We start from the raw sequence: 22,778 nt of genomic DNA, 5'->3' as shown, positions 1-22,778 counted from the left end.
TCTCCAGCTCAGGATGGCGACCAGGAAGTCAGGATGTGGTGTGGTCCGAGAGAAGCCAGGTCTGGGTGCCGCTGGCAGCTCTTTCTTGAATGGACCTAAGGACTCGACGAACTTACAGACTTGTGGGGGAGTGGCATGAACTGTGCAAGAGCAGGACTAGAGTGGAACTGCACAGAATGGTCTAAAAAGTAGGAACCGTGTGCTTTTTTTTCCTTTCTCTATTTATAATCTTCCTAGACATTGCATATGTTGCCATATCTGTATTTGTCATGAAGAATACAACCAATCACCGGGCAATTTCCCACAAGTTAGTACATGTGTGGAAAAGGGCACCTTTTGCTGTTCCCCCTTCAAGCCCACAAAGGGGGAGGAGGGAAGCAGTTTTGCACCTTCTTCTTGCCTCATTCAAACCTCTGAAAATGGAAGGAGGGAAAGAAGGGATTTGGAATGCCCCACAGCAATATCATCTTAAATACCCCTTGGACTTTTATGACTAAACCAAATCATTTTACTATTTCAGTGTGAAATTTTGTAATTTCTTTACTTTTATCTTTTTTCCTCATATCAACTTCATTGACCTTGTTTTCAATTGATACTACTGTAAATAAGATAAGAAGGAATTAATTCACTGTCCAAATACCATACACATCACATTTGTTTTCTTAAATGATCAATAAAATCTCAAAAACATTTTTAATCTCTGTTGAGGTTCAGTGCATACCTCTTTTTTTTTTCCCATTTCCTGTCACTCTACATGACACTAACAATCTGTAGAATTTTTTTTTTTAAAGTTTAAACCTTCAAGTAAAAGATAAGTCAGCTTCCAGTCTAGGAAAATTGACATGTGGAGAGGAGTCTGGACTATTACTGGAAGATGATTAATAAGTTATTGTCCAATATTTGTAATTATAAATGATAAAGAAACACAATATAAAAGTTAAGATCTTGAGGAATGGTTTCAGAAGGGTGGCAGAAGGGAGCAACTCTTTTGTTAAAAAACATGTAACTTTGCTGCATAACAGACCTTTCATGAGGTGTAATCCCAGGATGATTGCCTGTATTTGAGAACAAGTGATCAGAGCTATTCTGCGTATTTATTACCCTGAGAACAATCCTTAAGTGTTTGCAATGTAAAACAAATTCCTGCATTCTTCTGATTTGTTTGTTTTTTTTTTTTTTTTTTAAGATTCTTTAATCCTTAAAGATTTTTTATTTGAAAGAAGCACATGGGTTACTGAATCTAAAGAATTTAGTAGTCTTTCTTTTAATTTCAAAGATGTCTTCTCTGCTGAACTCAGTTAAAGAATTCTTGCATAATATGTTGCACTCTTTTTCATACTCTATCTGTAAACATGATCAGTGAACCCACTTGAAATGTTTCAACAAATCTGACAAGTCAAAAGAAAGTCAGTCATTGTTCTTAAAGTTGAGTTGCAGGAGGTTTTTAGAGTGTCTAGATTAGGTTCAAAAGTAAGAAAGTGATGATTTACATTAAGCTCACTGATAGTTACCACTTAAACCTTTCAAAGTTTGAAAGTGTAACTCACAAGAGTATAATTCAGCTTCCAAAGTAAATGAACTCAAAGCCTAACCTGCATGAATGCATATTGATATTAACTTGTGTATTCTGAGCTCTTGGTTATATCTGGTAATTTTTCATTTATATGGTTGCCTGTATATTTAGTTTTGAAGTTGTGGTGCCTTTTTTTTTTTTTTTTTTGTGTTGTCAGAGGACCTGAAATAGTCAATAGCTGCAGGTACAGTGCAGCAATAAGCTGTGTAGTCAATTACATAATGAACTGACCATATGTTATTTTTGATGTTAGCTCCTGATGGTAGTTTCATTGTATGTGTCTTCTGCCCATTTGTCTATATTTTCAATACTATATCTGAAAACTCATGATCCCAAACCAATTTCAAGTGTTCATTATTTAGACAGTCAAACTACTTGAGAAAAAGTTTCTTCCTCTTTATTTGCACAAAGAGAAATAGCCTTGGAAGCAGTCAACTTCTTTTTGGACACTTAATATTTTTTACCATTCTAAGGCTAAACATGAGACAACTTTTTGCACTGCTGTGGCACATTTCAACCTCCTAATAATATTTGGATTTATATAGACTTTGCAGCCTTTAAAATTTCACACTTAAAACAACCAAAGGTTTTTCTAAAGAGAAGCATTTGGAATACTTATGTGAACAGTGCATATACAGGTTTCATGCTTGTGGTGCATATATACCTGCATCAACAGAAAAGGGGGTGAGGAAAATTGATTTATAGAGCTTTTGAACATTTTTTTTCTCCTTCAGTGCATGAAGATCTTAAAATGTGCACATTAAAACGCTAGTATATATATTACACGTGGCCAAATCACTTGTGAAGAAAGTGCCAATTCTCAAATAAATCAGATTCAACTTTCATCTTTTACTATGAAATATTTCAGAGTTCTGCAAAAGCATATATAACTGATGACGAAGAAAAGGCTGAGGTCCTGAATGCCTTCTTCGCCTCAGTTTTCAACAGCAAGAAGGAAGGAGGAGGCAAGTGGCCTCTTGAACTGGGGGATGGGGTCGGGGAGCAGTGTGTTCCCCTGGAAATTCATGAAGAATTAGTTCAGGACCTGCTGAGCCACCTGGACACCCACAAGTCCATGGGACCAGATGGGATCCATCCCAGGGTGCTGAGAGAGCTGGCAGATGAGCTGGCCAAGCCGCTCTCCATCATTTTCCAGCAGTCCTGGCTCACCGGAGAGGTCCCAGGAGACTGGAAAATGGCCAACGTGGTCCCCATCCACAAGAAGGGTCAGATGGAGGAACCTAGGAACTACAAACCCATCAGCCTGACCTCAGTCCTAGGGAAACTGATGGAGCAGGTTATCTTGGGGGTGATAAGAGAGCACCTGAAGGATGGCCAAGGGCTCAGGTCCAGCCAGCATGGATTTAGGAAGGGTAGATCCTGCCTTTCTAACCTGATCTCCTTCTATGATCAGGTGACCCGCTTGGTGGATGTGGGGAGGCCTGTGGATGTGGTCTATCTGGACTTCAGCAAGGCATTTGACAGTGTCCCCCACAGCAAACTGCTGGCTAAGCTATCAGCCCGCGGCTTGGATGGCAACACTCTGTGCTGGGTTAGGAAGTGGCTGGAGGGCTGGACCCAGAGAGTAGTGGTGAATGGTGCCCCATCCAGCTGGTGGCCAGTCACTAGCAGTGTCCCTCAGGGATCAGTGCAGGGCCTGTGCTAGTTTGAAGCAAGCTGGAATGTTTTGGTAACAGAACTAGATAACGGGCAGTGAAATGAAAAACAATTGTGTCTACTTCTCTCACAGTCACGCTGAGAACTCTGGGAAGAAGAAAGACTTTTTCTCCATTTTGTCTCTTACTCTTGCCTTTGCCTTAGACCTGGTCACATCTCATTAACCCTGCTCCCACTAACCTTGCTCCCTAACCTCTTGGCTGCACCTCTTTTCTTCCTGAGAACTGGGGTAAGGTTGAGAGGGCCGGGGGGAGGTGTTGGGGTGGTTTGAGAGCCCCTCCTGGGGACTCAGGTTTCTGGGAGGGGAGTTGTGCTTTTGTATTGTTTATCCTTTGTATATTTCTGTATATAATTGTATATAACTGTATATATTGTAAATAGCTGCTTGTAAATTCTGCTAGCTGTAAATAAATTGCTTCATCTATATTCCCAGGGTCCGTCTGAGTTAGCTGGGGCAAATTCAAAAGTGTGGGGGGCGGGGAAACCCCCAAACCATCACAAGGGCCCCATCCTCTTTAACATCTTCATAGATGATCTGGATGAGGGCATGGAGTCAGTCATCAGCAAGTTTGCAGATGACACCAAGCTGGGAGCAGATGTGACTGAGTTGGAGAGCAGAAGGGCTCTGCAGCGGGACCTTGACTGCCTGGACAGATGGGCAGAGTCCAATGGGATGGGGTTCAATAGCTCCAAGTGCCGGGTGCTGCACTTTGGCCACAACAACCCCATGCAGAGATACAGGCTGGGGTCGGAGTGGTTGGAGAGCAGCCAGACAGAAAGGGATCTGGGGGTGCTGATTGATACCCACCTGAACATGAGGCAGCAGTGTGCCCAGGTGGCCAAGAGAGCCGGTGGCATCCTGGCCTGCATCAGGAATGGTGTGGTCAGCAGGAGCAGGGAGGTCATTCTGCCCCTGGACTCTGCACTGGTTAGACCACACCTTGAGTACTGTGTTCAGTTCTGGGCCCCCCAGTTTAGGAGGGACATTGAGATGCTTGAGCGTGTCCAGAGAAGGGCGACGAGGCTGGTGAGAGGCCTTGAGCACAAGCCCTACGAGGAGAGGCTGAGGGAGCTGGGGTTGTTTAGCCTGGAGAAGAGGAGGCTCAGGGGTGGCCTTATTGCTGTCTACAACTACCTGAGGGGTGGTTGTGGCCAGGAGGAGGTTGCTCTCTTCTCTCAGGTGGCCAGCGCCAGAACAAGAGGACACAGCCTCAGGCTGCGCCAGGGGAAATTTAGGTGCTCCCAGCCCCTTTATCATTTTTGTGACGCCTCTCTGGACTTGCTCCGTCAGGTCCATGTCCTTTTGTTGAGAGCACCACAGCTGGATTCTGTAATCTAAGGTGACATTTTCCCAGATCAGAGTAAAAGATTTAAACATACAATTATGAAAATTATAATTAAAAATCATCTGATCTGATATTAAATTAATAATAAGATTTGTAAGAAAACTCAGAAACATGGGGTAGGTGTAAAAAAGAAAATGAAGAATCACTGAAGTACATTTCCACTTTTACTGCTAATAAAAATAGCAAGAGGGTATTGCAATGTTTATAAGCCACAATCCTTTCTGCCTATTCCTTTGAAAAACACAGAAACGTGTTTTGAAACAAGATGTTTGACAATGACAGCTACTAGCAGTATTTTTAATTTTATTTTAATTTTTTTTTTTTAGATCTCTGTCCTGAGACACAACAATAGGATGTGCTTCGGAGAAGAGTAAGTTAAAAAATTCCTTATCCTTGGCATTTTTTCACTGCAATAACAGCAAGTGGATACTGTGTCTTAAGTTTCAGTGAAATTAATCTGTTATGCATAAATTTTAATAATAGCCACTTCTACTGAGTCCTATTTACCAAATCCTACAGTGTTTTTAGAAACCTGACCTTGATTTCATCAGGAGCTTTGACTAAGTGACATTTTTTGTGTGGATTTAATTTAAAAATTACCAGGTTTAATAAAATAGTATCAAATATTTAAGCATCTCTTGCTTTAGGTAACTTTCCTTTAAATGTGAGAGAAGACTTATCTTTCAAAAAAATAAAGGAGAGAACAAATAAAATGATGAAGTGTACTTATCAGTATCAGTTTATTACATCTTCCATATGTAAAGACCATATGGAAAATTGTTTTCATATCTGTAGCTATCTATAAATCACTGAGCTTTATTCTTTGTCTTTGCCTGAATTTTCTGTGTTCCCTATAGTTCATGGAAAGCTTTTTTTTTTTTTTCAGCAAAATTATTGTAATAGTACTTGCTTTCAAATGGTGTGGTGTTACATTACAATGCTGGCTACTACCTCATACGTCTATATCTTAAAGATATCACAAAGTGTGATTGAGTGGAAAAAAAGTGAAGTTATTACAATCCTGAAGTTATTAACAAGAACATGTGCACACTTGAGATTTTGCATGTGGTTTCATGAGTCTAAGACTTTGATTGTAGGCCAAAGACTAACCCCAGTCTCTAAAGAAACATAAATTCTCTATCCAGGAAAGTGAATTTTGTTTCACTGTTGTTGTGAATGAATGATTTAAGTCACTTTAAGACTCATCATCAATCATATTCATATATTTTAACACAAATTTACTAAAAACATGACTTAACAGGGTTGAATGGTAAAGTTCACTCTATTACTTGCCATATAGGAAAATCAAAATTGAGCTAGAAGGATTCTCACACAGTGTGCAGATTAAGAAGAGTAAGGAAGATCCTACCATTGAGTCACAAAGTTCAAAGTGGACCCTCTTTCTCCTCCTGATGGAGCTTAGGTATGGCTAGATCATATTTTAGTCCCAGATTTGATCAATGGTTTGTGTGTAATGTAAGGGATATGGAAGATTAGGAATACCTGCTGTTGAACAACAAGGTTCTGAATACATTCCCAGAGAGGAGTCTAGGTGTGGCTGCATTCAGACTTAGTCCTAGACTTGGTCAATGGTTTACTTTTGAAGAATGTAGACAGATGGATTTCATTAGTATTAATTCAGCACTCTATCACCTTCCTACAGAGGATCTGTTGATACAGAGGTTTTCACCACCTTGGGAAAGAAAGGTTCTTTTAGTATCAGGTAAAGAGTCTCAAACCTTGAAAGGCATTCCTGCTCAATGAGAGTCTTCTGACATGCAGTTTTGTTGCTGTCCAGGAAGAACTCAAATTAGCCTCATCCTATGATCCAATGATTGGTGACAGATCTTGTTTCTTTTTGAAGTAGCTTTGAGAAGTGTTGTAGCTCAAGGGAAAATTACCACCATACAGCTACTACCTGGCAAGGAGATCTCAAAATAGAGTCACCTTAGCTGTCTTATTTATAGAATAAGGTGATTGCATCATAGTCAAAATGAATACAATGATAAATGCATACAAAACTCCATGTACCTGTGACATTCTTTATTCCTTGATAAACGAGTCTTGGAAAAGCCATCTGTTATTTGAGCATTAATTGCATAATCAGTGTTGCAAACTCATAGGCATAGGTTCTCACCACCCTTTGTGGGGTTCCTCAAGAAGCTCTTGGCCCAGTTATAACTCAAGACTTTACTTCTTTTGGAGCCTGGACCAAACTTCTGCAAATGTCTGTCACAACTATACATAAAAAAAATAAAAAAATACAATTGATTGGAGATAGAAGCAATACTGAGAGTAGATCATCTGTGCCTCACTTTGGAGGGAATCTTCCATTTTCACTTTCCCCAGATATAAAAGTACTCTCTTACAGCTACTGATCTCACTTGAGGTAGATCTTCAATTTTTTTTCAGTTGTCATAGTTTCATTCCATTCAGCAGAGTGGTATTAGTTTTCATCACTCCACTGCTTGAACATAAATCTTTATTACCTCAATTAATGAGTTTCATTTTTCCTTTCCTTTGATGTGTTTCATAAGTATACACTATAATTGCAGTTACATTTGCAGTGCACTCTAGGAGACATTTGGGATAAACTCTTCAGTTTGGGATCCATGCTACCTGCATGCCTGTTGAGAAATTGATGCTTCTATAGAATCATAGAATTGACCAGGTTGGAAGAGACCTCCAAGATCATCCAGTCCAACCTGTCATCCAGAGCTATTCAATCATCTAGACCATGGCACTAAGTGCCTCATCCAGACTTTCTTGGATACCTCCAGGGACAGCGACTCTGCCGCTGCCCGAGTCAGTCTGTTCCAATGGCAAATCACTCTCTCTGGGAAGAACTTCCTCCTAACACCCAGCCTATACCTTCCCTGGCACAACTCGAGACTGTGTCCACTTGTTCTGTTGCTGGTTGCCCGGGAGAAGAGACCAACCCCCACATGGCTACAACCTCCCTTCAGGTAGTTGTAGACAGCAATGAGGTGAACCCTGAGCCTCGTCTTCTCCAGGCTAAACACCCCCAGCTGTCTCAAACTCTCCTCATGGGGCTTGTCTCACAAATGTTTTTTGTTCTTGGGATATTATTTTCTATTTACTGTTGTTTTCTTATAATGCCTTAAAATAGCTTCACTAAATGTGCAGAGATATTTGAGGAAGAAGCATGGCAAACAAAGAAAATGCAGTTTTCTTTCCTTAAAGATATGTTGCAAAGAGGAGATCATTCATAAGCAAAGAGTGACCCACATGTTTAGATTTTAGAAGGATTACTGATCTTTTTCTAGAGATATTTTTCAGACAGAAGGCTGAATGGATGAAGTTTACCTCATATAACTGTGAAGTAACGCTAGCAGATATTTTTGGTAAACTAGAAGGGAAAGGGATAGTGAACAGCAAGTGGATTGTATTAAAATATAAGCTACAATTCTTTATAAAAACATTGACATTAAGACAAAACTTCTACACTTATTTTCCCTACTTACTGCTGTTACAGTTTTAGAGTCAGAAAAGGGAATAATGTCAAAAACAAAAACTGCAGTGTCTTTTCTTTGTAACATATTTCTAATTATTTCCCCTTTTCTTTGAACATGGAAGATACCATAAATATTTGGACTGTTATCCTTAGCTATAATCAAGGCTGCCAGGGAGCAATTCATAGAACGGCATATGATAATCTTTGCAAAACTGTAATTCATTGAGTTAACCCTTGACTGACCTCACCTGAGTGTAAAGCACCTTAGCAAAATGAAGATTTTTTTTAGTTAAAGTCAGAAAAAAAGTCTTTAAATTTAGAATATATCTAATGGATCCTTCAAAAGGGATCAGCTTTAGAATATGAAAGTGTTGTTGTTTGTTTTTTTTTCTGGAGAACATATATAAATCATTTTTCATTGTCAGTATGAATTTGGACTATCATGTTCATATTATTTCCAACAAAATTATATCAAACTTCAGCTTCAGTTGATCAATTCTGAATTAAGGTTCAGTGTGTGTACTTTTTGATCAATGAAATGGAAATAGGTTAATATGTTTCAGTTCTGCCTGCCTACAGCAGACAGTTCTCTGATAGTCTTAATAAATTTTGTGATTCTTATATTACTTTATGTAAGTTATACTTAAACACAATCTATTAACATTTATAATCCTTTTTATTTATTACAGTCAAATAACAATAAAGTCATTAGTGTTATTTCTAAGTGTAAATGAAACAAATAACAGAACAGGTCACCTTTGCATTTGCAAAATCTGTGATTTGTTTAGTGAAATACGTCTGCGTCCCACCACATGACAGGAAGAAAGCAAATATAGGCATGAGCAGAATATCTTTATAGCCTCAAAAAATTATTATGCAGCATATGAATCAAATGAGAGTAACAAACACAAAAACAACAATAACAAAATCAACCAAAACAGCATTTGCATCTTTTTTTTTTTTTTTTTTGCCTTTGAGTCATTTTTTTGTCTCCTTGAGTACTCAAAAGTGACTACAAAACCCAAAACTCAACTCCACTATTTCTGTTATATCCGAGAAGGTCTTGAAAAATTATCAATATTTTCCATCTACCTATTCTAATGCAAAAAGCCTATGGGGTTTATGTATATTATACAGCAAAAATAAGTTTCTTATTTTTTTCAAATATTGTTTTACAAATGTAAAGGTGATATGCCCTACATGACCACATCAGATAACCTCTTTCTTCTATTCTTCTTCTTTTTTTTATTTAATCTTTAATCAAATAGAAGAAAACAGATAACATGAAAGTAAAATACTTTCTTACATTTTGATAAAAGGAAAAACATTAAACCTCTCTGTGGTGATAAAATTAATATAAAATTAATTTGATACAGGAATCTGTAGACAATTCTAGGCAAACAAAATGTGGTATTTTGTCTTTACCAATGTGCTAGTTTGAGACAAATTGGAATATTTAATGAGAAAAAAAATAGATTGTAGGTTGTGAAAAGAAAACAACGGTGATGTCTACTTTACTCATAGACTTGCTGAGATGTATAAAAACAAGGACACAAACATAGATAAGAGAGTGTGTGTCTCTATGTGTATTTCTCTTCTGCTTGGATCTAATAATTCTGCTTCTAACTCCCCTTACTGATCCTCCAAATTCACCTTGCACATAAGGCAAACTCTGGGATAAGATAGAGGGGTGGAAAGAAGGTGGAAGTGTGACTGGGAGCCCCTCCTGGGGACTCTGATTTCTGGGAGAGGTATTGTGTTTCTGTACTACTTTTGACTTGTATATTTCTGTATATAGCTGTATATATCTGTAATGTATTGTAAATACCTGCTTGTATATTGTGCTAAGCTGTTAACATAAAGCTTCATTCCTTAACTTCCAGCTGGTTGAGTCCAGTCTGGGTTATTTCATAAAAGTGAGGGAGAGAGTAACTCCCAAGCCAAAGAGATAAACATTTTGCTTTAAGCAATATAAGCAATCATATTAGTTTTCTTCATGGCAGAATTTTGCATGCTTCTTCTAATGTGGGTCAGGCAAACAAATTACTTTTTTCTTTTCTAGCCTCACTGTTTCTATATGTTTACATATAAATGACTTTTAAATAGATTGCTTTGCTAGGTTTGTATTACTAAGGAAAACTTTTTACAAACATCTGAACTCTCTGTGTGATTTGAAACTTGATCCCAAGGAAAAAGAGCAAGATCACAAATCAAATATTTAAATAAAAAGAAAGTCTGAAATAATCTTCTCTACTTTATAATCATAGTGTCAAGAAGTTCAATATTTCTGCTCAAACAAAAAGGCTGGGAGAAATATTTACCAAAGGCCTTATGATGTTTGCAGTTGACTTTGTTGAAGACAACATTTATAAAACCTTTACAGTGTATGGCAGGTGCTGTGCATTCTCCAGGGTGTTATTCAGATATTGTCTTTCATTTCAACTTCAAACCTTTTTTATTTTAGAGACAGCTTTTTAATAGGTTATGGAAATTTTTTAAAAACTTATTTATGTCATTATAATACCCACTACAAATTTACTTTTGGGAAATAAATGCCAGTAAAGTTAAACAGTATTGTAATTTTTAAAAGTGGGGGAAAAAAAAAAAAGAAAGTAGGATGAATAACTCAAAGAATTAAAACTTGTGGCCTGTGCCATATTCTTCTTCTCTATTTTTTTTCTGAATAAAAGGCAGATATTTTACAATATTTCCATCTTTCAATATGTAGTTCCACAGAGACTTTATTGTGCGTTAGGTAGACAAAAAAAAAAAAAAAAGAAAAAAAAAAGTTGTGTTTACTGAGAGCTAGTTTTAGGAAAAAAAAATCAATTAAGAATTTAATTTTGAATGTGGAAAAGAAGATTGAAAGAAGAGAACCTTAACAGTTTTGCTTTAAAGTTTCACAAGTAGTTGAAAAACATAGATTCCAGTATTTTGGATTTCTAGTGTGTGTACACTTGGAATAAAACACAGGGAATTGAGAAACGGAATGAAAACGGTGTACAGAAAAATAATTATTAGACAGTTGTTCAGAAATTGTCTCTCTTGGTGTTTTTTTGTATTTCAGGAATGGTCTAACTTAAAATAAGCTCTATGAAAAATAAAAATTCAAAAGAGAAATCAAAATGTCTTTAACAAAATGTTAAAGATGCACAGGATTTCAAAACATAAGCAATGCTTTGGGAATCAGAATGATGCAAGTTTAATTTTAGAACTCAGAAACATTTTTTTTCCCCTAGTTTCTAAAGGAAATGTTTCCAAGGGTCTCCCTCTTACCCTCTCTGGTTTACTATGGCTGTCTTGGAGGATGAATGAAAAGGAGATCAGCAAAGAGTTCTAGTTTTATTTTCCAAGAACAGATTGTTTCCTCATATGTCAACCTCTGCAACAAATGGATGGAAGAGTGTCCTACTTTTTGCTTATTGGCCATTTACTCTATAAATTCTTGTTAAACAGAACTCATTTTGGTATGTCTTTTGGCTGTTTTCTGCTGAACCACAGGCTTGCAGTTCAGTCCCATGAATTTCCACACTGGTAAAGTTTGCATCTGTTTCATCATCCATCAGACCACTATTATGTGCCTTGTTCCTCAGTGCAAGTTCTTACAGGTCCTGCTTTGGAGTCTTGAGAACATTATTTTCATTGTTGACAAGCACTGCTGCCAAGGAAACTTTGAGGTATAGCTCCAGTCAGAAAAATAAACATTTTGATAAAAGCTGGATTTCTAATAGCAGTTTTAGTTGTGTTTAGGGTAGCAGCAGTCTATAGATTTTGCTTGCCATTACTGTGCATATTGGAGGGAAAGGACAGGGAAAGTCTGTGAAAAGTTGCACTCAGGTTTCTGAAGAAGTGGTAAAATGAGAACAGCCCTTGCTGCAGATACAGAAAGCTTAGTGCAGTGAAAAAAGAGGTGAAAGGTGAAATAGGAAAGAGTTGGAAATGTGATAATCACAGAATGACAGAGTGATAAGGGTTGAAAAGGGTATCTGAAGATCATCTAGTCACAGAATCACAGAATCACAGAAAACATCCATTAGAAAGAGACCTCAAAGGTCATCCAGTCCAACCTTTGACCTAGCACCGAATGGTCAACACTAACCTATGTCCCTAAGTGCCAGGTCCACATGCTGTTTAAAAATCTCCAGGGATAGTGACTCCATCACGGCCCTGGGCAGATCATTCCAATGTTTGATAACCCTCTTTGTAAATAATTATTTCCTAGCATCCATCTTGAACTTCCCCTGGTGCAGCTTGTAACCATTTCCTCTAGTCCCATTGATTGACACAAAGGAGAAGAAGATGTCCCCCTCCTCATTCCAACCTCTGTTCAGGTAGTCATAGAGACCAATGAAGTCTCAGCCTCTTCTCTAGACTGAACAACCCCTCAGATGCTTTTTGTAGGCTGTCTGCTCCAGATCCTTCACTAGCCTCATCATCCTTCTGAGCATGCTCCAGAACCTCAATGTCTTTGCCATAGTAAGGGGCCCAGAATTGAACAAAATATTTGAGGAATGACCTTAGCAATTCTGACTACAGTGTGGCCAGCTCCAGAACAAGAGGACACAGCCTCAGGCTGCGCCAGGGGAAATTTCGGCTCGAGGTGAGGAGAAAGTTCTTCACTGAGAGAGTCATTGGGCACTGGAATGGGCTGCCTGGGGAGGTGGTGGAGTCGTCGTCCCTGGGGCAGTTCAAGGCAAGGTTGGATGTGGCACTTGGTGCCATGGTCTAGCCTTGGGCACTGTGGTAAAGGGTTGGACTTGATGATCTGTGAGGTCTCTTCCAACCTTGGTGATACTGTGATACTGTGATACTGTGATACTGTGATACTGTGATACTGTGATAATCACCTTCCTGTTCCTGCTGGCAACAGTGTTTCTAGTACAAGCCAGGATGACATTGGCTTTCTTGGCCACCTGGACACACTGCAGCTTTCCAACCACACATCCACAGGTCTGTGGCTTGACATAGTGTTGTTGTGACCCAGGTGGAGGACCTGACACTTGTCCTTGTTAAACATCATAAAATTAGCCTTGCACCATCGGTCTTACCTGTGCAGGTCCTCCTGCAAAGCCTCCCTACCTTCTAGCAGATGCTCCAGGTGAAGGGCCTGGAACACAAACCCTACAAGGAGAGTTTGAGACAGCTGGGGGTGTTTAGCCTGGAGAAGGGGAGGCTCAGGGTTCACCTCATTGCTGTCTACAACTACCTGAAGGGAGGTTGTAGCCATGTGGGGGTTGGTCTCTTCTCACAGGCAATCATCAAGAAAACAAAGGGACACAGTCTCATGTTGTGCCAGGGAAGGTAGAGACTGGATATTGAGAGGAAGTTCTTCATATAGAGAGTGATTTGCCAATGGAATGGGCTGCCCAGGGAGGTGGGGGAGTCCCTGGAGGTGTTCAAGAAAAGACTGGCTGAGGCACTTAGTGCCATGGTGTAGTTAATTGGACAGGGCTGAGTGCTAGGTTGGACTGGATGATCTTGGAGATCTCTTCCAACCTGGTCAATTGTATTCTATGATTCTATGACACATCCACCTAGCCTGGTGTCATCTGCAAATTAACTGACGGTGTACTTAATCCCCTCATCCATATTATTGATAAATGTGTCATAAAGGACAGGCTCCAGTACTGAAATGTGGGGGACACCACTAGTAACTGAGTGCCAGCCAGAACTTAAATCCATTCACTACCACTCTTTGGGCCCAGCCACCCAGCCATTTTTTTATCTAGTGCAGGGCACACTTATCCACATCCTGTGCCATGAGTTTCTGAAGGCTAATGCTGCATTAAAGGCTTTACTGAAGTCTAGGTAGACCATGTCCATGGCACATTCCTCATCCACTAGGTGCATCACCTTATTGTAGAATGCTGACTGGGCTTGATCATCTGGTTATCTTGTAAGTGCCACATGATGACAATCAGGATGACCTGCTCCATGACCTTTTCTGGAACTAAGGTCAGACTCAGAAGCCTGTAGTTCTCTGGATCATCATTCTGGCCCTTCTCATAGATGAGTATCACATTTGCTAGCCTTCAATCAACTGGGACCTCTCTGGTTAACCAGAACTGTTGACAAATAATGGTGTGCAGCTTGGTGAGCACATCTGCCAGCTCCTTAAATACTCTTGGGTGGACTCCCTCCAGTCAGATAGACTTGTGCACATCTTAGTGGCACAATAGGCCATTGATCATTTCCTCCTGGATTGTGGGGGCTGCTTTCTGCTCTCTGTCCATCTTCCATTTCCAGGGATTGAACTATTGCAGAGCAACTGGTGTCCCTGACAAATACTGAGGCAAAGTAGTCATTTGATATCTCAGCCTTCTCCTTGTCTTTGGTCACCAGGTTTCCTCCTTCATCCAGTAGGGAATGGAGGTTTTCCCTATCTCTTCTTATACTGTTAACATGCATACAAAATTTCTTTTAATTATCTATAATGACACTGGCCAAATTTAGTCTGCAGAACTTTCTAATTTTCTCCTCACATATCCTTGCATGAGCCTTCAGCTTTTCCTGAGTTGCCTGCCCATCTTCTCTGAGTTCTACCGAAAGCTCTCTACTCAGCCAGGCTGGTCTTCTGCCCTGCCATTTCGTCTTCCAATTCAAGGTGATACATTGTACCTGTGCCTTAATGATTTCCCTCATGAGAAATGTCCAGCCTTCCTGGACTGCCTTGTCCTTCAGGACTGCTGAAATCCCAGGGGATGCTATCAAAGATTCTAATAAACAAGTCAAAGTCAGCTCTCTGGAAGTCCAAGTATATAGTTCTATTGTCTCCTCTTTTTATTGAGAATTATAAATTCCACCATTGCCGCGAAGAAGAGTTGGGGAGACAGCTTGATGCAAGCTAAGTTCCAATTTTATTAGGCAAAATACAGGAATATATATGCTATCAGAAGGCTTAACGTTTTTACATATTGATTAGTCATTTTATCACATGCAAAATCATCTTCTCTTCCAATCTAAATTCTGTCTGCCACAACTGGTTCCCGGGGAGCAACAGGCTTGGCATATTCATCAGATAAGAAGGACCTGTCTCCTTGCTTCTTCTGATATGCAAATTCTCATTTTTTTCTCTTGGCACTCTGACTCAGGTAGTTTGGCCAAGGTGTGTTTTGCAGCTGGTCCACGATGGACCATTGATCTTCATTAACGACCTGTGATCCTACACACCGTCTCGTAGTCACTTTATCCATGATATTTCAAGCAGATATCTAGTAAGCTGAAGACCTCACAAGAACAAGGTCTGGCACCTTTCCCAAACACCTATAATGCTCTTCATCAACCTCCTTACCCTGGATTGGTGGTCTACAGCAGACCGACATCATGGTATCTGCCTTGTAGGCCTTTTTCCCGATTCTTACCCACAAGCATTCAACCCTATCATCACTGTGATCATCATGCTCATGACAGTCAAGGTCCACCATCTTTCCTTTTGGACGTATCCCTTCTGATGAATCTATACCCATCCAACACAGAACTCCAGCTATTGGTTTCATCCCACCATGTTTCAGTCAGGACAATATCATAGATTTACTGCTACATGCTACCTTCCATCTCTTCTTGCTTGTTCCCCGTGTTTTGTGCATTGGCATAAATACACTTCTGTTGAGGCACCTTTATGAGGCATAGAAGTCTGTTCCCTGCTTGTTCACTCCCACGCAATAACTTGAGCCTTAACTCATCAATGACCCTTGCAACTTCCTTACCTCATGGCCCATTATCCCCTGCTTCCCCTGAGATAGCAGTAGAGCCATCACACCATCCCACAGGTGTCCCAGCCTTGTCTTCAGCAAGCCTAGTCTTTCTTCTTTCCCCCTCCCATTCTAGTTTAAAGCTCTCTCAATGAGGCCAGGCAGCTACCATGATAAAATGCTTCTCCCCTTTTGGGTGAGGTGTATGCCTCACACCTAAGGACTACAAAAGTTTGAAGAAAGAGTCACACCATCCACAGAGTGAAGAATTCCACAAATACATGTCACATTTGCATATTTTGGTCACTTGGAAAGTTTTACAGGGGAATTTCGGGAAAATTTAGTTTTGTTAAAAATTGTATGTCTTAAATTGGTCCCCAGAGGTTTCCACCTCACCTGTACATCTTCCCTAATACAAAGAAGTGTGCTCATATACTGACAAGTTTAATCAACAAGTGAGGTTTAATCAACACTTATCTATGAGTGTTTATTGTCTTTTGGTTGTGAAATCTGTAACCCAGACATATTTTGCTCAGTGATGTGTAAACAATGTTGTATGACCAAGAATTCTAAACACCTGTGGATGAACTGCCAAGTAGAAAGTGGACACCTTCCCTGTGTGGCACCTTTAAAACAAAATAGGAGAAAATAAAAATAAAAGGCTATTTAAAAGAAAGACAATTCTTATTTAATAATTTTGCAAGAAATCTAAAACTTTTAAATAACTTTATAAAGTACTCTGAATCTTCCTACCAAAGTGACATAGAGCAGACTTTCCAGATTTTATTTTTTTTATTTTTATGACAAATCTCAAATATTAAGAAATATTGTACAGATGTAACTGCTATGTGATTGCTCATCAATTCTTACCAATGTAAAGGATAATTTCAAAAAGATTTTTTTTCCTAGTTTATTAGGTTTTGTCTAAGTTTCTCCAAATATCTGAAAAACAATTCAGAAGAAAAACACTTTTTTTTTCTACTATTTTACTCTGCTATTTAATTGTTTTTCCAAGTGTAATCATGTATCAGCATTTCTAATCTGATGGACAGTATTTCACACACTCATATGCAAACAGTGTTTTTGCAATTGCTTTATCTCAGTGCACATTCAGAGAGGTAACTCTGGCTTATCAACCAGTGCTCTACAGCTGGAATTAATTTGTCTGACACTGAAGACTCCAGTAGAGCTCTCCTTTCAGGCAGATATGATTTGAGAGGAATGAAGAGAAAGTAAATACACCTAATAAGAAAAAAAAAAAGTCCTCCTCAGATGTGAAAATTAATTTGCTTGAGTATTCCATGACTCATTTTTAGAGCACAAACTTTATCTTCTGTTCTATTTATGTGTGCGGGGATTTTTGTTGGTTTTTTTTTTTTTTGTTGTTGGTTTTGTTATTGCTTTTTTTTTTCCATTGGACATTCATTAAAAAAAAAAAAAAAAGTCATTCTGTGATGTGTTACAAACCAAACATGTAAAACCCTAACAAAGGGAAAATACAGCCTAAGAAGAGAATTACAACTGAGTTGATACTGCTGAGGTAGAAGTAGCAACCTGGAAGAGAGATAGAAAAAAATTACTAAAAGGAAAAACGAGTCATTCATCGTTTGGACTCAATCAACTTCCAGTATGGTCTAATACTACTTTGATGACAGAAATTCTTACAGATTGTGTCCATATTGTGTCTAAGGAAACTTTCTCAAGGAAATAAGACAAATGAAACAAACCAAAACACAGGGATATTTTGTCCATACACTTGACAAAAGAGACAGTGGTGCTGTTCACTATGTTGTGTTATGTTCATCAGTTTCATGTTTTCTGAGTTCTTATACCCCAACCAATATTGTGATAACTCTGACAAAAGAAAGGAGTTCTTTACTATGAAGTTGGTGAGACACCAGAATGAGTTGTCCAGAGAATTTGTGGATATCTCATCCCTGAAAGTGTTTAATGCCAGGCTCAATGAGGCTTTGGGCAGCATGGTCTAGTGGGAGGAGTCCCTGCTTACTTGAACGGAGTTTGAAATGATATGAGCTTTAAGGTCCCTTTCAACTCAAATCATTCTATCATTCTATGGTTCTGTGATTCTGCGACTTTATGAACGGAAGGATAGATTTTCTGGGCCTCTGTTTCTCATCAGAAGAAAATAATGAGCAATACATGGCTTTGTGTTTGTGTGATTTTAAGTAAGTGATGATCACAGAAGCTAGAAGGATAACTTTTAATACTAAAATTAAATGTGGAATTTTTAAGGATGAGCAATAAGTGCTAGCATTTTTCCAGTCTCCCCTTCCATACAACATTCTGATCTTTACAGCCTATATTACATAGAAATATAAACTCTAGGTTCACACATCATGCATTATAGAAGTTCTGCACAGCATTTCTGTTTCTGGCTAGTTGGAGCCTCAAGAAATTTTCACTAACATACTTTGGGGCCCAGAGAATTTTCTTTTTTTAATTAATAATTTGTTTAGTCCACGATTTAGTAAATTAACTATTAAAAATTTAGCATTGCAATAAACTGAGAGAAAGAACAGAACAAAAAGAACTTTCCTCCAGCCCCAGCAACTAAGTCAAGCCCTAAGCAATAAGTAGGACTGGATTTTTTTTTTTCTCTGACCTCTGATATCTTGTTATGAGAGATGATGTGGAAATGAACATCAGAATAAACATTAAATTCTGCATATTAAGGGTATTTATAGTGCCAGGCAATATTTCTACTTCAATTTGATTTTCTCTCCATTTTTCTTCTGAAATATGTAACCCTAGAACTGCTGAAAACTGCAGTGCAGCCAGCTTCCTGAACAGTGATTGAACTTCTGGACCTTTGGCAAATACTTTATTAATATACGCAAAATTTTAAAATCTATGACTGTAGTTACCCTTGTATATGTACTACAGAGGCCTATACAAAACTGTTAAGGGCATGAAACCCTCAGCTCAATACCTGGGTAGGTCCAGATCAGCTTCTCTATTTGTAAACAATGAATCGGTCAGCATTAAGTTAGCTGTTACAGTTCAAAGCATATTTCGGATGTAACTCAGTGTCTCGGTATAGAAGTTGGGAAGGAGATGTGGTTCTTTCTGAACATTGACATGACTAAAATTGACAGACAAATGAAGTCACATATCAGGATGAGACTATTTACTAAAGAGAATGGAGCAAATAGAACAGGGAAAGAAATAAATGGGAGAGAAGGAGAGAGGGAATGGAAAAAGAGAGAGCAGGAGAGATAATTACCACACCATGGTCTTTATTTGGTGGGGGAAGGGAAGGAGAAACGTTCCTGGGACTCTGGCTACAGTCTGAGATGATGCAGATGATACTACCCCCAGTAAGCTGGCACAGTCTGGGGCTTTCATTATGTTCCTGGTTCCTTCATTGTAGTTCCACCTGGCTCACATCAATAATATGTAAGTGGATTTCCATGAGGGTATTCCATGTGTCTACAGGCATCAGATCCAAGTAGCCTTCACCTGTCCTTGCTGTCCATTGTCACCTACACCCTCTAGGCAGTTGTTGTCTAGGTGGGCAGAAATGACACACCAGGTGGGCTGTTCAGGATGATCTTGTCTGTGATGAGGCACTTCTCAGTTCTTAACATAATCATCATGATCACATGGAGATTTACATGTTCAAGAGAGGTTTCTCTCACACAGGTATCTATTTCCAGTCACAGGAAGGAAAATTAAGAATTTTAAAGGACCAACAGTTCAAAATAGGTAACGAGCTTTCAGAATAGGTATTAAACCTTATTAAATGTCCTATGTCCTTTCTTTTTGTCACATAACTCTATCCTTGCCTTTTCCCTTAGTATTTCTATCATTTCCCTACTTCTCTTCCAAAGAAGCCATTTGGGTTTGTTCTTCAAAACAATTGTTGCTCAAATGTCAGGAAGTCTCCTGATTCTGCCAAGACTGTGGTGAAAAGAACTCATGCAGTTCGTGTATAATGCAGCCATTCAGGACAGGGGAAGTTCTGACAGCAGGGAACGTCTTGCTCTTTTGAACAGAATAATTTCTGTGATCCTGTTTACCCAATGATTCAAAAGCAGTTGGGTCAACACAGTACATGGAAAGCATTTACTGTGTCACAGAGGTTGGAATAATTATTCACTTCTGCGTAGAGGCAAAAATCATGATTTCTTAAATGTCTTAAAAATTATTCCTAAATTCAGGTTTGCTACTAGAGGAAGTTCTGGGGTAACTATGCCCTAAAAGGGCATATTCTGATAAAATAATAAGTTAAAATTGGTCATTAAGCAGTGCAGCCATCAAATCTCTAACCCCATTCAAGCTCATGATTGAAGGCAGTATAGTTCTTTGAAGGAATAATACAGTAGGAGACCAGAGAAAATATCAAGAAATGTATGGACTAAATGCATGTGAAACATGCCACTGTGACTTCTAGTCATCAAAAAGTTGCTCTAACTTTATTTTTCTGTCATTCTCCATATAATAATCAGTGTTAGAGTAGAAGCCGGTGGTCTCACGTACTCACTCACATCAGAGCTTCACTATCTGCCACCTGATGCTGCTGTGCTTTGAAACTCTGAAATTTCACATCACAGAAATATGGAGTATCCTTTGTTCTGTTTTGCAAAGGAGTGTGGCTCTATAACACACTGTTAAATTGCGTACTGAGAATCCCAGTCCTACCCTTCTAATAATATATATATATATATATATATATATTAAATTATATTAGCTCTTCAGAGAAGTAAAATAGAATTTCTGTTGTATTTTGACCTTTGCTTCACACATCTATACTTGTAGATCTAGCATAAAAGAAGATTTGAGACTCTGATTTTCTGTTGCAACAGGATTATAGTGATCTGCTGTTCTGCCAGTTCTTAATTTGTGGTGCTTAAGTTTCAGAATGTCAACATATTTGTGTTGAGATGAAACAGTCAATATTTACTTCTGATTTTGTGCATTGGTGGGCTCTAAGCTGACAAACACAGATAAAAACATTGAAGTTCAGGGATGCCCAGATATGAAAGATTCATCAAGTATAAATATAATACACAAATGAAGCATCTGTACAACATAAAGTATCTGAAGTGTTGCCTAGGCTGGCATTTCTATTTACTGTTAAAGTACAATACATGAAAAAACATAGCTGAAAATTATAGTAACATTTCTGATATTTTTCTCAGTTTGGAATTAGTTTATTAATTCATAATATTTTGAAGCTTTATATGTACTTTTTGTGTATGCAGTTTTAATGGCTTAAGTTGAATCTGCTGCTGATATTCTTACCATGCTGCCATCATGCCAGCTTCAAAATTAAAATGCTGGCTGGAGAGAAGTATGATATGGCTTGAAATTCATATTCTAACATAAAAGCTTCCTCTTCTTGTTGCTGGCTTTGAGTTCCAGACTTTGGGATGTTGCCTGTTTTCATCAGGAATGACAACAATACCAGTGGGAGCTGAGTTAGCATACTGTTTTTCTACTTTATGCTGGGAGGTTTTGCTTGTTTGTTTCTGCATTTCACTGCACTTCTGCAAATAGACTAAGATAAGGTAATTGTGCATTGTATTATTAGCTAAGGTAATTGTGCATTATGTTATCTCATTTATATTAAACTCCCATCTTACTCTTTTTATCTCAACTCAGAGATTTTGTGTATTACTTCTCCCTCAGTTCTGTGGAGGGGAAAAATAGGCTGGCTAGTGGCTTAAGTGTGGTAACCTGTTACAGCTGTGTTTTTTAGATCAAACATAGGAATATCCCATAGACCACATGAAGTATGAAATTACGAAGTAAGAGGTTTGGGATTTTTAGTAACTTTCACTCAATTTATGTTATGTGGAATCTGGATTTAAACATCTGTTCCTAGTATGGTGAGGCAGTTCTTTGGCCTCAGAATGGTTTATGAAAGTGCAATTAACCAATTTTCACAGCTGTTTTGTATCAATATCTAACTTTTACACAATGTATGAAATTAATATATTTGTTGAAGTCAACAGAATGACATGAATACTAAAATTCAATGTTCATAAGAATGTTTTTTTTCACTCTGTCCTCATAAAGGTACAGTTTGTGGCCTCCATGACAATGGAGGAGGGATTTTATTTTTTTTAGAAGGGGAATCTTTGTCACACATATTCTCTTCTTTGGGAGTGGTACAGATGACAGTATTAAGCAGTTTCTGTGTTCTCATCTCTTTCTTATAAATTAAATGTCCGATAAAAGAAATGGTTTATCATGGTAAGAATAATTGCTTCCATCTGCTGCAAAGCAAATACTGTTTTCCTAATCATCCAGCACTTTTTCCGTTCATTGTAAAACCATATGTTTATTGAATAATTGTGCCTGTATTTTGTGCAACTAAGGGGAAACTTTGCCACTGTACCTGGTTGGTTGCAAATTCTTACAGTGCCTCCCACTTCTCCTTTAATATGCATATGCACATACATACACATATACACACACATATAAATACATATGTACATATACATAAAAAATATACTTTAGTCTGGTGATTATTTAAAGACTAATATTATTTTTTATATATAGATAAGTATATACACACACATAAGTGTAACTATTATGTTATGTACACATGAATAACTATAAATGTTATGTATAAATAATAAAATTATACATAGGCATAATTATCTATATGTATGGCTTCATGCATAATCAGCAAAATAGCAATGTATTTTATTGTCTCTACATTGGTTCAGGAGTTTCCCTGCCCTCGCACTTGGAATCATCAGACTAGCTCAGAGAGTTGGAAGTTAATTCCTCCCGAATGCCCAGGAACATTCCCAACCAGCTCCTTCCTTCTTCCCATTCCTCATTATCTCAGAAATAATCCTTTGAAAGCTTATGTGATTAATTTGTAGATAAGCAGGGATTAGATGCCAGAGACAATAAGAGGTTAGAAGGAAATTATTACAGTATCACCGTATCACAGTATCACAGTATCACCAAGGTTGGAAGAGACCTCACAGATCATCAAGTCCAACCCTTTACCACAGTGCCCAAGGCTAGACCATGGC

General features: G+C 38.4%; 1 protein-coding gene across 45 annotated transcripts in view; it reads left to right on the top strand.

Annotated features, from left to right (window-relative positions):
* Positions 1–22,778, top strand: part of PTPRD (protein tyrosine phosphatase receptor type D) — a 1,747,466-nt gene that overhangs the window by 583,848 nt on the left and 1,140,840 nt on the right. For all 45 annotated transcript variants that reach the window (XM_064140351.1, XM_064140349.1, XM_064140348.1 and 42 more), the window contains exon 5: positions 4,923–4,966. The gene's annotated coding sequence lies outside the window, so the exon portion shown is untranslated. The remainder of the gene's footprint in view (positions 1–4,922; positions 4,967–22,778) is intronic.

The sequence above is a fragment of the Pogoniulus pusillus genome, chromosome Z (assembly GCF_015220805.1).
Source record: "Pogoniulus pusillus isolate bPogPus1 chromosome Z, bPogPus1.pri, whole genome shotgun sequence".
Taxonomy (NCBI): domain Eukaryota; kingdom Metazoa; phylum Chordata; class Aves; order Piciformes; family Lybiidae; genus Pogoniulus; species Pogoniulus pusillus.
Note: the sequence above shows the minus strand (reverse complement) of the source record. Positions and strands in the feature narration are given on the sequence as shown.